At 36.6% G+C, this 15334-nt stretch overlaps 1 protein-coding gene across 1 annotated transcript in view; it reads left to right on the top strand.

Annotated features, from left to right (window-relative positions):
• The window catches only part of TMEFF2 (transmembrane protein with EGF-like and two follistatin-like domains 2), a 201150-nt gene that overhangs the window by 32100 nt on the left and 153716 nt on the right, over positions 1-15334 (top strand). The gene's annotated exons all lie outside the window — the stretch shown is intronic.

The following is a 15334-nucleotide window of genomic DNA, read 5'->3' on the forward strand; positions in this document are numbered from 1 at the left end:
TGGAGCTATTTTAACTCTAAAGCCACCAAAGATTATGGGTTGGAATAGAAGTTGTTTCCTCCAGTTGAAAACTTAAAATTTTCTAACGTTGTAAATCTCTAGTACAGCAAAAGTTTGAATGGTTTTGGTTAATGAATATGCATGCTGTGGTTGAAGTTTTCAGATAGCTGAAATGTGGAGGCTTTAACATATGTTAAAATACTTATTTCCAAAGACATATTATCAAATTACTTTCCTCCATAAATAACAGACACAGCACCTGATTTTAAGGGATTTTGTGTATTTGTTTTATGACTGTAGGTCAATATAAACATAGCTCCATGAGTGGCAGTGGACACAGACTTGAACTCATTTTTCTCATGTGTTTCTTAAGTAAGTTTGCTTTGGGATCATTTGCCTTTCTCACGAAATTGGCATCAAGTGTACTCTCAAAGGCGGCAGGATCGTGATTAGCTAACTTTCAACAAATCCGTGAGAAGTCATCCTGAGGCATCCTTCTCTTACTCCTTTTTCTTATGCAAGGTTGTTATGTCTGTCTCTTGAGTTGTCAGCACCCTTCCAAATACTTTCTGTAATTTTGGAATCTCTATTATGGTGGATATCAAGCACCTCATCATGCTGAATGTACTTTTCTCCTCCCCCAGCACTTAATGCATTCCCAGGTAATGAAAAAGGAATAACACTTCCTCTCTTGGCTTGTTTGTTACACTTTATCGAGCACCCATTTAATCCCAGGCAGAGTGAAAGACCAGGGATTAAAAAATAAAAGAAGAACAAGACTCTGCACACAACAAACTTATGTTCTAGGCAGTTCATCATTTAGTGTATTGGAGAGAGGATGGCTTCAAAGCTTGTTTTCTTCACTGGAAGGACACTGTTGTCTCCAAACTAGTCCACTTGTTTGACTTTCAAATCTTTCCTGACTCAAGCCAGTTGACTAATGGTTTACATTATGCCTAACAAATCTGAAAGTCTTTGAATTTGAAAATGCATGGTGCCTGCATTTGTATGGATATTACTTGTGAAATCACTTACGTCATACAATTTTGATCCAAATTAGCGCATTGTTTCTTAGGTTGGATCTGTTTGGAACACTGGTGTGAGAGTGGAAGGGAGGGAGATGAATGTGAGGTGAAGTGGGAAGAGACACTGGAAGATGCTAAAATGTTCTCAGGCATTGACTCCGGTTCCTCAGTGTGAGTTCCACAATCGTCTAGCAATTTTCTACCAAAAAAGTAACTATCCTATGGTTGATAAGCCTTTAGTATGACAGAGTGATGACCTTAGACTGAATTCTCAGATTTAAATAGCTCTTTGGTTCCCATAGGTGAAGCTCTTTTCTCTTCTCCCTCCTCAGTAGAGACTTTCTTCTCTGTCAAGGTTGTTACTGCCATAATGCTCCCCCTTCAATGCTTAATTAGCACAGCATTATTTCTGCTCCAAATGCCTCTTTCCCTATTCTTTCCACATTTCTTTTTCCATGTATTTTATATTTGCTGTCTTGGATGTAACTGAAAAGGCTATTGTATAAACACTGTCATCCTGCCTGAGCAGACCGACCATAGCAACATGCAGAGGCTGTTATATCATGGACCGCACATGGCCTCAATTTCTGGACCACACACCTTGCACAGGCCCCTTCTGGGCCTCTATAAATAATTATGCATTTGTAGTGTTACATCATTATTCCTAAAGAACATCCCCTAAATTGTATAAGCTCCAGCTCCACAGAAACTTTGATTTATCCTTAGTCCTGAATTTTAGTGTTCAGATCTTTGGCTCACTTTCCAGTTGCTTTTCTGTTTTTGCTGTTGCTACTCTTGTTGTTTTGTGGTTTTTTAGGTAAATTATTGCAGTGCTGGTTATTTTCTCAATGAATATTTTTTATATATTTTTCTCTCCCAGGCAGGTTCTCAGTCCAGAACTGTGCCAGAAGTCCGGTTTTCTAATGGAGCTCAATGGATTTTTTAACAATTCTTATAAAACATGGTATCTTAAACATGTATTACGAGAGTAGATATTATAATACAGTATAGGTATAATAAGAATATATTCAGTAAAGTCATCGTTTGAGCCATGCGAAATGATGATACATACTGTTAATAAGACTCACCCAGCAACTTGTATTTCAGGCTTGGCAGTGACTTTGAAACCAGGCTCTTTATGAAATTTATGAAGGTCAGTGCCACCCACCTTGATCTTCTCTCCCCAAACTCACATACCTCATAGGCCTAAAGCTCTCAAAATTTTAGAAGGCATTCAAACAAGATGCCCTATATCCAGGCAGTAATATCGCAATGGAAAATATCCTCTGAATACTAAGCCTCTGGCAACTGTAAAGTCTGTGTATGCCATTGTTAAAGGAAATGGTGATCCAATAATTCTCACCGGCCTTGTTACTTCTCATTAGTCCTGGCCTTAAACCTCAGTAGAGGTTCAAGTTCTTGGTCCAGACTTCCAGTTCTCCAAAGAGCTGATTTGGAAAATGACTTTCATTTATTAATTCAACATATTATGCATCAGGGACTTGTTCAGGTTCTGGGGATATAGAAGTAAGCAAAGCAGGCAACAATAATCATGTTAACATGGCAGTGAAGGCTGATGGATCAAGGCAGTGAAGTGAGAGACATTGAAGGATAGGAAAGGACTGTTTAATTATCTAGATCCAGTAACTTTCAGTATCAAGCAGTTAGGGCAGGCCACTGCTCAAAGGGACTTCTATGACAGTTCTTTGTATTACCAAATTTTATTAGATGTTGGGTACATACAGAGGTTGATCTACACAATGGTAGTAAACTGAATATGAAGTCATTAAAAATTAAGTTTTATGTTATTCTTTTGGGTGTCATGAGAGTATCAAAACTAGCGCATTCAGTTCCCAGAATCACAGCTTTATCATAAAGATGAGTCATGTTGAACTAAAGGGACCATATTTTAATGAACCAATCTGATTACTGCAGCTCATCTATGCTCAGCAGCAGACTGCCTGGGGAACAGGAGGCAATCTATTTTTCAAATGAAGAATTAGTCCCTGATGCTATCCTCCTGTCTTGATTCCCCTCAACACTATCCGCTCTGTTCCTTCCTGTATACACTCTTGCCTGGGGGGGTTTCCCTTAACTACAAATAACATTAGCACAAAACAATTTCCATTATTGTGGCTGTAATTCCCCATTTGGTATTTGTTAACAAATAAGAGCCACCAAATATTTATTATGTATCTGCTGTGTTAACAGCACAGTGGGGTTATAAAAGAATCTTTATAAAATAATCTCTTGTCCTAAAGGAGGAGTTTATAGTCCTTCACGAGTGAAAACATATGCACATGGAATCATCAGAGCAAAAGGTGTGATGTGTAGTCCTTCAGAAAAGAATGATTGATCATGTGGTAGGTAGTCAACAGGGAGAACCTTAGAAAGGAGGCGGGACACTAGTGCAATCTTAAAGGATAGTGTAGGTTTTGAATAATTTGACATTTTTAGCATTTTCTAATTTGCTTTCTTTTTAAATTCACAAAAGAAAGATTTCCCATTGACAAGTGGATGATGCACACTTATTTTTATTCCTTGTCTTAGTAGATCATTTTGTGGGTAGTTTTTGGTTATTTTTCTAGCTCTAGGAGAGTATCTGTATCTTGAATGCTTAGTTTTGAGTCTCTCACTGGTACTGGAGATACTAACGTATAAAGTAATAAATTCTAGTGTCAGGGAACAATAGTGAAAACAAAAAGATAGGAGGAAATACTAATTTTCAGTATTGCCAATGAAACTGTGGGTAATTTTTATGGTTTGTGATATTCTGATGTAAACATCTCAAAGTAAATTTTGAATATATTATCTTCTACTTAATATCATGTAGCATTACTTTTAAAATATATTAATAAATACTGACTATGTACCAACTAAAGTACATTGCTGTTGGCTACAATGCTTGGCTAGTACTAGATCTGTCTAGTTTTCACACTAAAAATAACAAATCTAGATTTACAAATTTATTGACATTCAATATACTGGATGTGTAATCTCAAAAACATGTGTCCAAATAAGTGTTGGCCTTCAATTTTATCCTTCATGGAACTATAATCACACTTGAATAACAATGCCATCATTCAATAGGTTTTTCAAATCTGTGCTTCAGTTTTTCATAAAGAGCCAGTATACAATAACACAGATAAATTTTCTTAAATTATTGTGAAATTCACATTTAAACAAAAATAGCCTTGCTCTGCTCGATCATCTGCTTCATTCATTCATGTAACAAATTCACTTACACTCTCAGTGTACCAGGTGTTGTGTCAGGAGGCAAAGATCAATTGGGCATGGCTCCTGCCTCTAAGGAACTTAATCACTAGAATGAGAGGACAGGTAAGAGTTAAGCAAATGAACAGGAAGGAAAAGGCCATTTGAGATGGAGGAAATGACATGTAAAAGCATGGAAGTGTGGAACAGCATGGAACATTCAGGGAACAACAGATGGTTTGGCAGGACTGGAATGTAAATTGAAAGGAGAGGAAGGGTGCAGATGATGCTAAAAACGTTATTTTAAGTCAGACAATGAAGGATTTTTCTCACACTTATAAAGACTTCCTATTATCAAAGATTTTATCTGTCTTTTTTGTAATGGTTTGGAATAAAATTTTAGTAGGCTGTTCAGGAATACTTTTACTAAACTTTCAGAGAATAGAGACAGGAGGAACAAGTGATATAAATAAGCTTAGAGGTACATGGTGTCAAAGTGATGTCTGCATCTTGTGAGCTAATTATTTCCCTTGTCAGTCAAAATAATTAAGAAAACCACAGAGGATACAGGAACTCACTTTTCTGTGTGTGTTTTTGTGAGTTTTGATTTATACAATGATCTAAGTAATAGCCATTCCTCTCCCCATTTAACAGATGGGAAAATGGAGGATTAGAGGGGAAAAAATGTTGCCCAAGATCTACAGGTTTCTGAGAGACAAAAATAAAAAAATCAAGAGTCCGACATAGATATGTTTGACACCAAAGTTAATAGTTTATACTGTACTGTCACTTTCCCTTTGTTGGCTTTGTCTCTGCTGTATTTGGGTTTGAACACCCAGTGTTCTAAAGAAATTTTAAATCTTTCAATAAACCATTCCAAGTGTTAGGTAGGAAAAGTTGATGTTGATTTCCCTGAGTCACAATTTTTTTAAATTATGTCTCTTTTTTTATTGAAACATAATTGATTATACATATTTGTGGGGTACAGAGTTGACTACAATACTCGTGTACAATACATGGTGATCAAATCGGGATAATTAGCATATTCCTCATTGCAAAATATAATCGTTCTTTATGTCCATTAACCAATTTCTCACTAACCCCCTACCCTCTGCTTTCGCTACCTCTAGTAACCACAGTTCTGTTCTCTCCTTCTGAAAGTTCCATGTATTATTGTGATTGTTGTTCTGTCTGTCTCTCCACCCTTCACCCCACTTATGAGTGAGGACGTGAAGTATTTCTCTTTCTGTGCCTGGCTTATTTCACTTAACATAATGTTCTCTAAGTTCACCCATGTTTCTGTGAATGGCAGAATTTCATTCTTTTTATGGGTGAGTAGTATTTCATTGTGTAAATATACATTTTCCTTATCCAGTCATCCATCGATGGACATGTAGATTGGTTTCATATCTTGGCTATTGTGAATAGAGCTGTGATAAACATAGGAGTGCAGGTGTCCTTCTGACATGATGCCTAAATCACAATATTTGTATTAAATATTCTGGAGGTTGCCAGGAAAAGAATTTCATAACTATCCTATCTATATCCTCCTATACAAACTGCATATTGGTCCATTAATCCTCAAATTAGGTTAAAGAACAAATGGGAATTTTATAAAATCTCTAAGTGTGACAAGGCTCTCAAGTATGACTTTAGGAAAATAAGTTAACCTCTCTCAACCTTAGTTCCTCATCTCTAAAATAAACAATTTAGACTAATAGTCCCATCTCTAAAATAAACAGTTTAGAATAATGCAGGTCCCTCTGCATGGTCTGAGGATTTTGTGCACAGTCCAAAGTAAGTCACATTTAATTGTATAGATATGGTGTATACTGGCTTAGAGGTGAGAGAACACTTTAAGTGTGATTATTTTATAACTGCCAAATTCAGAATCAGATTTGAGAACTGTGATTCTTATGTTTATTTTTAAGAATTCTTATGGCCTGCATATTTCTGGCATATGCAGGACATGTTAGCAATGATATACCCAGTTTATAAACAGAAACTTGTTCATTAAAAACTTTAAGTGTGATTATTTTATAACTGCCAAATTCAGAATCAGATTTGAGAACTGTGATTCTTGTGTTTATTTTTAAGAATTCTTATGGGCTGCATATTTCTGGCATATGCAGGACATGTTAGCAATGATATACCCAGTTTATAAACAGAAACTTGTTCATTAAAAGCAAGGTACCAATGGGCTTAATTTTTAAATCAATAGAAACAAAATAATCAGGAAAACCTATCAGTTCATGCATTGCAGAGTGGTTGTTATATGGGGCAGCAGTAGGGTGAAGGGACTGAGGACCCAGACTGTGGGTTTGAATCCTGTGCTGTCACTTCCTAACTGTGGAACTTTAGGCAAGGGAGTTTGATTCTTTGTGCCCTAATTTTTCTCATTTGTAGAAAAACTCCTGCCTCATAGGATTGTTTTGAGGACTAAATGCAATAATGTATGTATAGTACCTAGAATGGTGGTTAATACATGTGGACATTCATTCACAGAACGTTACCTGTTATCAGCATTTTGGATAAGAGATCATTTACTTATATTAAAGAAGTTACAGAATTAGTGAATGAAATAAAATTATTAAAGGTAAGCTCCAAGAGGGCAGGGTTTTTGTCTTTCACAGTTGTATTCTCAGTGCCAACCTAAGTACCTGGCTCAGATTAAGTGTTCAACAGATATTCGTTGAATGAATAAGTCAAGTTATCAGTGATGCTGAAGGCTCTGTTATCCTGTTTTTTTGCAAATGTTCCCCTGTATTTAAAAGTTTCTTATGTTTAAGAGCACTAAGCTATATGTTATAAGTCATATAATAAGTAGTAAGTGACAGTTTTGGTCTCTGGACTCCAGTTTCTCTGTGATATTTTAACCAGAGATATCTCAAAATCCTAGATAACTTCTTATAAAAACAAGTGTAAGCCCCCCCTTTTTTTTTAACAAGTGAAAAAACAGACCTCTAGTTACTTAGACATTTCATGGATCTTGGCAGTTCTCTTTGTTGTAGCAGTAGCTGTATTGATCCAGCTGTTGCAGTTGCTACTTGGGCAGCTGCTGGGCACCATTACCAACTGTCTCAGATAGCTTTAAACTGATTTCAGAGAGAAAAACAATCCAGGAATTCCAGAAATACTGAAATCCTCCCCTCTCCCTTGTCCAGTTAGAAGCTAGACCCATAGATTCCAAATTGAGCAATCCTACCCTTCTGGATACAAATTAATGCCTATCTCGAATAGTCTAAGTTTGATAAAAATTTCACACTCAGTCTTAGTTTTAGCAATAATGCTTCCGCTTTACAGCTATGTAAGCCAACTGCTTATAAGGGTTTTCACAATATTTGTCTTATTTTACTTAAAAACCCATGCTTTTTCCTCTTTACTCTTTCCCACACTGACACCGTTCCCAATTCACTGTTGATTTGCCAGAGTGACAAGGGCTGCCACTTTTGTTAGTAAAACTGAATTATTCCTCCCAATAGACTCTAAGTAAAAAAAAAAAAAAAAAAAAAAAAAAAAAAACACGCTGATGGTAAGATACCTTTAAGTTTTAGACCATTTAAAACATTTTATTGTTGTCTAAATGATTTTGTCAGAAACATAAGCTTGAAAAACAAACAAAAGTATATTGTACAACACCAAAACCTAATGGTTGTCACCCAGGGGGGGTGCATTGGCCAGTAAGAGGAAGCATTTCTTTTTTTACAGAAAGAAATATTGATAACCAATTTAAGATTCCTGGGAAGGGTATGGAAATTTTTCATAAAGATCTCTTTGGCTTTCTAGAAAGAAAGAGGCAAAACTCCCATCTAGACCTTCTCTACCCCAGATGCAATGTTACAGAAACCTGAGTGGGAGAAAATGCTCTCCGAAGACCAGGCTGGGAAGGCAGGGAGGCCCTGAAAATCAGCTGCATGTAGAAGGTGTCTGCAGCAAATAGAAAATTAAAATTTAGATGGGTTATTAAAAAGAGATGCAACTGTGTGTGTTGCCCCCAAGTAAGTGAAATAAATGATAAAATGTATTAAAGTTGGTATGAAGTTCTGTCTGTGGTCCTCGTGGGAGACACCAGCTTCAAATTAGTTTCTATATAGAAACGCTCCACTATTTTTGATCTGTGGAATTTGAGGAGTGAATACCAGTCATGTCTAAGTCAGAAATTTAAATTAGCATGCTTATTGTATGTGGAAAGTCAAGTATTCATATGACCATTATGTCCTCACTTGCTCAAGCAATACCCTCATGAGAATCATCTTTCTCTTACACAAGGCTCTGTAACCAACTCTGCACTATTAGAGATAATTATACACAGTGCTACATATTATTTGGTATAATCTCCCACTCTTCTCACACACACACACACACACACACACACACACACACACATCATTTTTGGATGAGGAAAGTTGCAAGCCCATCAGTATAAATGCTGAAGTGTAAAACTGCCAAGTTAGTTCCCTCTCCCTTATGGTCTTTGATTCCTCTAATCATAGGAATCCAAGGGAACCACTGGGAACACCAAGAAATTTTCCTCATTTTCAAAAGCAACCATGCCTCTAATCAGAATCTGGTTAATGGAATTAGCATTACATTTAATGTCCTCTGCCTTCAAATTTAAGATACAAGCACTATTTTTATTCACCCTTCCTCTGCTATATAAGAATATAAGCTGGTTTTGATAAAATTGTATCTGAATGAAAAAAGCTATTTTATGTTTATTTACTGATTGAAATTGTGCCAGAATTTCAGGTGCGTTCCCAAGTAGGCATCAGCCATCTCATGCATATTTGAGTAGCATCAGCACTTTCACCCCTACCCAAGTATAGAGTATTTCAAGCATTAGAGTATATGTCGGCATCTGTGGCAGATCAGAATCTTTCAAAACAGAAAACACTGTAGACAGCCTGTAGTATGCATTTTTCATACCACCGGTGTTGATTTCTCCTCTCGGAAATAGAATGGTACATCAACAGATATTAGCCATCATGATTTATGTCTGTATTGATTTTAAATAGCCTAATCAGAATGTCACATGGTTGGCAAAATGCATGATGGTCAGCCTGCTCAATAGTTGTTAGTCTGTCATGGACAGGATAAAGGAGACCCAGATACCTGATCATTGGCCCACATCAGTAAATCTGCACAAAAGTGGTGATAAATCAGCAAATATGTGTGGGAGAATTGGCTATTTATCAATAAATTGGCAGATATGAAATGGATATATATACCAGGAGAAAATGCAGTGAGAAGTTGGATGGAAAATTGTCTGTGGAAATGGTTCTAAATTCATAATATTTTAAAAATAATACCATTATCCAGACATATCACGCTGTATAAAATGCATTCAAATTATTTACAAAGACTGGCATTAAAAAGTATATGAACATAAGTTGGGTGGGGGACATGGGGATTAATTGCAATTTGAGGTGGTGGGCATGCTGATAGCATTGATTTGCTCACCACAACTTGGGTACAGGTACTGATAGTTAGCTCTCGCCCCATGAATATGTATAATCAACAAAAATTTAAAAACCAAAAATTAGAAAAAGAAAAAGTATATGAACATATAATTTGGTTTAGACTCTATCTTTTTCTCATATCTAAAACATATTTCTTTCACACTGGTGTAATATATCACTTGGGCAATTAAACTAATTCCTAAACATAACATCAGCAAGAGTAATAATTCAAGTATTTATGCTCTGTACTGATTGTTCAAAAAGTTTTTTTTTAATTTAGTGTTTCCAATAAGTTTAAATTAGACACCAAATTAACTAATACCTTTATGCACAAGATTCTCTATTTTAGGGTTCTAATGGAGACTGACATGTTACCAGTTCATCCTTATGGTGCATGCTAATGAATTCACTGAAATAAGGTTTTGATTAACTATATTCTGAGTATAGTTGTCTTTGCTTATAATAATAGTCAGCAAATAGTTTTCAGCATTTCTCATCCTTTTAAAATTCCTGGCCTTTAAGTTATTCCAATGTGGCTTTTTTGTACATAGTAGACAAATACAATTGTTAGTGGAAATAAACCAGACATCATTAATGGATCAAATGACTCCTACTTGACTAATTAATTTTCCTTTTTTCTAATCTATAATCTATGCTCACTTTTATTAAAATAGATATATGGTGACGATCTACTATGTGCAGACATCATACTAGCTACATACATAGACTTTATGTTTTACAATCTTTACAACAACAGTGAATAAGTTTTGCAATTGATAAGTGTGATTCTACTCCCTTGAGGCAGCTCATTACTTTTACAGCAGCATCAAATCCTTTTTGCATGACGCTATCATATTACATGATGTCTTGGTCTCTTTCTTGCTTAACTATCCTCCATGAGGTTAGAAATGATTACAATAACAATGATACCAGATAACTTAGTGCTATAAAACAAACTAGAGGGAAATCTCTGATTTACTAACTATTTTAGTCCCTTGAAAATGATATAATTAAGGGAGTGGAGAGACCCTACGCCTGATTGTCCCATCTGGATGCATCCTTACATTTAGTATTTACAACACAAAAGACAACTCTCCACTGTCACTCACAGTCACCCCAGTGTTGTCTGAACTGAACAGTGTGGATTACTGAGTTATGCATGAGATAAATATTGGCAGCCATCCTAGTGCACTCAGTTCCTGATTATGCATGAATGCATTATTCTTTTGCGGGTAACACATGTATCTACAGATTACCACCCCGTAATTGCTATTGTGGGACCTCCAGCCCCCTTCCTCCCTGAACATATCTTTCCCAACCACTCTAGAAGCCACTAAGGACATGACTCACATGGTTTCTGAGCAATTACCCTCAGCCAGCATGGAACATTTTACTATTTTTTCTCCTCTCTGGCCCAACTCTCTTTGGTCCTATTGCTCCAGAAGCCAGTTGTGCACCTGCTAGTGATGTAGCTTTAACCCATGGGTGCTGCCCCTGTTAATGCTCTCCCCAGGTCAGACTATGTAAACACCCTTCTGCAGGAATGGGGAGAGTGTCTTCTTTGCTACAATGTTATACCCTCTTATAATGGTCCCTAAGAGGTGGCACTTCCAAGTGTCAAAGTCTGTGAGAACAATTAACTCTTTTGGCTTTTGTTTACACCTCTAATCTGGAGGACTAAACTTGAAAATTTACCTCTAAATTCCAACCATTACTTCCTTGATATTCACTAGTTAAAAACAAACAAACAAAAAAACAACAAAGAAAAACCTCACCTTTCCCAATTTTCCCCTAGAGTTCCGTAATCAGCATATCTGCTCCTAGATTCAGGTTCAGGCATCTCTAAATTAACATCTGAAAATAGAACTCTTGATTTCTTGAAACAATTCTCCATACAACTGCCATGTTGATATCCCCTTATAGTGTGATAGACCAGTGGTTCTCAAGTGTTACTAGAGGTTGGATAGTTTTTTAAAAAGTAACTGAGGCCCACGTCAAAGGAAATAATGTCGCGTGGCCTACTTCATCTCTGACTTTCTAAAGAGAATGAAAATGTCAACTCCACATGCTAAATTCAGCCCTTTCTCCAGGCTTTGGGACAGTGAGGAGGAGCCGTAACAAAGGAGAGGCTGTGAGGAGAAATGTGCCAGGTGGGAGATTCTTGCCCCCATCCGCCTCTTGTTCCCTAGGAAGTTATAATAGGACTGAATGTAAAAAGAACCGTGAGATGTCCTCTGCTTGCACTTTGGAGTATGTGCTGAGGGAGTATAAGACATTTTAGGGAAAATTACTCAAACCAGAAGAGAACTAAGAGTGGAGCAAAGAACTTAGGATGGAGTGCAAGGCCCGGATACACCTGTTCTGTGTATCATTGTGGAATAATCGTGCACCGTGGGATGCACCAAAAACACTCTGCAAGTGACGACTTCGTTTCTCTTCCTTAGTTTTGTTTCTTAAACATTGCAAAGCCTTCAACTGGACAGTACTGGATTCAGCAGATGAATGTTTTTTCCAAAATGCTGGGTCAAGGCTTAAGACAAATGAACTCTGAAACTTCCCACACTGGCCCACATTGGCAGGGGCGTTGCTGACACCTGCCTACTCAGAGTTTCTGTTTATCCTTCCATCAACATGGGCCATGGTTAATTGTCAATAATAACAATTCCTGTGTGTCACTATCCTTGTGTATTTTTTAAAAATACAATATAATAACTACATTTCCATTGAGAAAAGATCCAGATTTTTCACTTGTTAAGTTTTGATTAGTTTTCCAACCATATATAGATGAACAAGATCTGTTTTAAAAATTATAAATGAAACTTATTTTTATCAGCTATAAACAGTGTATGGCAAGAAAACATTGGTTTCCAGAGCTTTACATGGAATTGTTCTATAGTGGGCCTTCTGGACCAGTGAACCCTAGGAAGAAGTTGTGTTTAATAAAGGCACCAAGATACTAAATTATGACAGTTGTTAAGTTAGCCATGAAGTTGCATAATATTTTGCTTTCATTGGACTGTGTTTTTAACAGTATACAAGTCAACCTCTTCACCAAAAAATTGTATGAAAGTATGTAATGGTAACTATGAATATATGTCTTGTGACATTTCTCTCTTTGGAGTGTATGATTCCAACACATTTCACCACAGGTTTTTTACTGTTTTTATGCAGACAGTAGTGTCACCACTACTATTACTACCATAAGCCCTACTTTGGAGTCCAAGTGCATGGTCCAAAGGTGAAAGAAACTCACAAACTAAGTTCATACTGTGAACTTCACATATAAGGCAGTTTTCAGATTAACTGTGCATCTAATATTTCCTTCTCATCTTCTTATTTCAAAGCTCCCCTGCTTCAAATATTAAAATTCTGCAAGAAGAATCTTTAACAAGCATTGCTCTCTCTTATAGAAAAGACCCAAATGAAGTTTGAAGGATAGAACAAGTGTAATTTGAGCTTTCTCTCTAGTTCCTCTTTCATCTCCCCTTGCTGTTCCTGTCTCTCTCGTTCTTGTAAACACACCCACTCGTACATATTTTTGGAGGCAGAAGAGGACTGCTTGCTTTTTGTGCAAATTAAATTGCAAAAGAGAAAATGTTGATGTGGAACTGAAATACATTCATCAGACTATAGTGCTTCTGGAGAAAGCTTTCACTGAACATCGTTCTTAGGGACACAGCTCCCTTCCTCTCGGGGCCCTAGGCATGAGCCCCCGGACCTACTGATTCACTAAAACCTACTAAACAATGAACAGGATTTGAAGGCGAAATTAAAAGCCTGAAAATTGTACTTGCTAAGTGAGTGGTGGGTTGCGAACGAGGGAAATGGGGAAAAAATAAGCCATTCTCCCGTTCCTTCTTTTCTCTCTTTGTGGTTTTCTTGTCATCCTAAAAAAGCTGGAAATGCTGTGGGACTTAGGGACCTCCTGGACACAGAAGATAGTCTAAAAATACATTTGTTTAAAATTTTAAAAAGCCATCCACTCTAGAATTTGTCTTCTTTTGAGGTAATCTGTTACATGAGGCTGCTATAATTTGGCTTTTGGCAGCAACAAGTAGTTATGCCAAAAATGGATCATAAATAAAGTCTAGACAAATGCAGTGTTTTTATTCCAGAGGCAGCCAGCAGATGCTTTGTGTAGCCCGCACTTGCTTGCTGGCCAGATTAATTTTGCACCATGCTTTTACCCTGTAATGCCTTGGAACAAAATAAATTTAAAATTTGTCCTTTGGCCACTTGGACTGTTTAGATCACTCACTGGCATTCTTCAGTATTAATGAAGAGTAAACTGTCTTTTCAAAGGCCTTTCTGATAGTCAGTGACTTACCACACAGCTCCATGTAGTCAAGGAGATCACAGGCAAAGTAATAAGTACTCCAGAAATGTTTTTCAATTGTCAAAATTCTGTAACATGTCAAGTGTGAGAAGAACAAGGCAAAGAAATGCAGACCTAGGGGAACAGAAATCTCAAGTTTCTTCACGGATCATCAATCAAATTATAATTTATGATAGCCTTGTATTTCACTTTTGTGATAGTCACATTATAGTGGAAACTATGAAACCGTCCAGTTCCTGCACCTTCTTTTCTGAATGGATGTTATATTTGAACGAACAACATTGCTGCTTTTCCCAATAAAACAGTAACAGGATCTTAAAAGTCAGGCTTTTTTTCTTTTTGAATGAACCTCAAAAAGAAAAAAAAAAATGCTGATGAAGAGCAGAAAGGTTAGCAGAGCTTGTCCTTGAAATACAGCCCAAGCTGATACTCTGTGCAACCTAAACGTGAGCATTAGCTGCAGTGATTGTGGGAAACATGATTGAGCTTTCCACTCATTATAAGCAATTCTCCTAAGCTCGATAGACAGACTTTCCTTAATTGAGGAGCAGCCATTACCAATGAATTTTTATGAATTTCTTCATTCTAGAATTTTTCATCATAATGCAGTCAGTTTATTATACTGAAAATGTATATCACAACTGAAACAGTTTTGTGAAACGGGCATTAATATACTACTGCGTCTATTTATTTGTATCTTGAGAATGTAAGGCAAAAAAAGCAAACTGCTTACTGCTTGAAAATTCATAGCCATCCAACAGCTAATGGCTAGGATGTTAGAAGTCAGGGAAATGCTTTCATTGGACCCTAGTCAGGTGGTCGGAGTTGGTTATAATGAGAGGGAAGGGTTAGTTGAAATTGAATCAAGATGTAGCAAAATTGGATAGTAAATTCTCTTTAATTATGGTTGAAAATAAAACATTAAGGAAGATTACTGTAGTGCATTATTTGTCATTATAAGCCTGTTAAACTACTGAATGCTACTTTAGCCCACAATGTTTACCTGAACATATGTATCCCCACTATGATTTAGTCTTAACCTTAACTATTAGATACCACTCAATATATTTAATTCATCCGCAAGAGTTCCTCCTCATTTCTATGATTACTGACATTAATATTCTGGAAAGGGGAGTCTTCAAAGATATTTTAAAGATGGAGGATAACCCCAAAAGCAGCAATCTAAAGTGGAGTCGAATTGTGATCTCTTTATATATCCAGAATATTTTAATGATGCTTCTTAATATGTTACTTTGTTTAAAAATAAAAAGTGCAATATGAGGTTTTGAACATTAAAACTG

This window comes from Galeopterus variegatus, unplaced genomic scaffold, assembly GCF_000696425.1.
Source record: "Galeopterus variegatus unplaced genomic scaffold, G_variegatus-3.0.2 Scaffold2773, whole genome shotgun sequence".
In the NCBI taxonomy this organism is placed as follows: domain Eukaryota; kingdom Metazoa; phylum Chordata; class Mammalia; order Dermoptera; family Cynocephalidae; genus Galeopterus; species Galeopterus variegatus.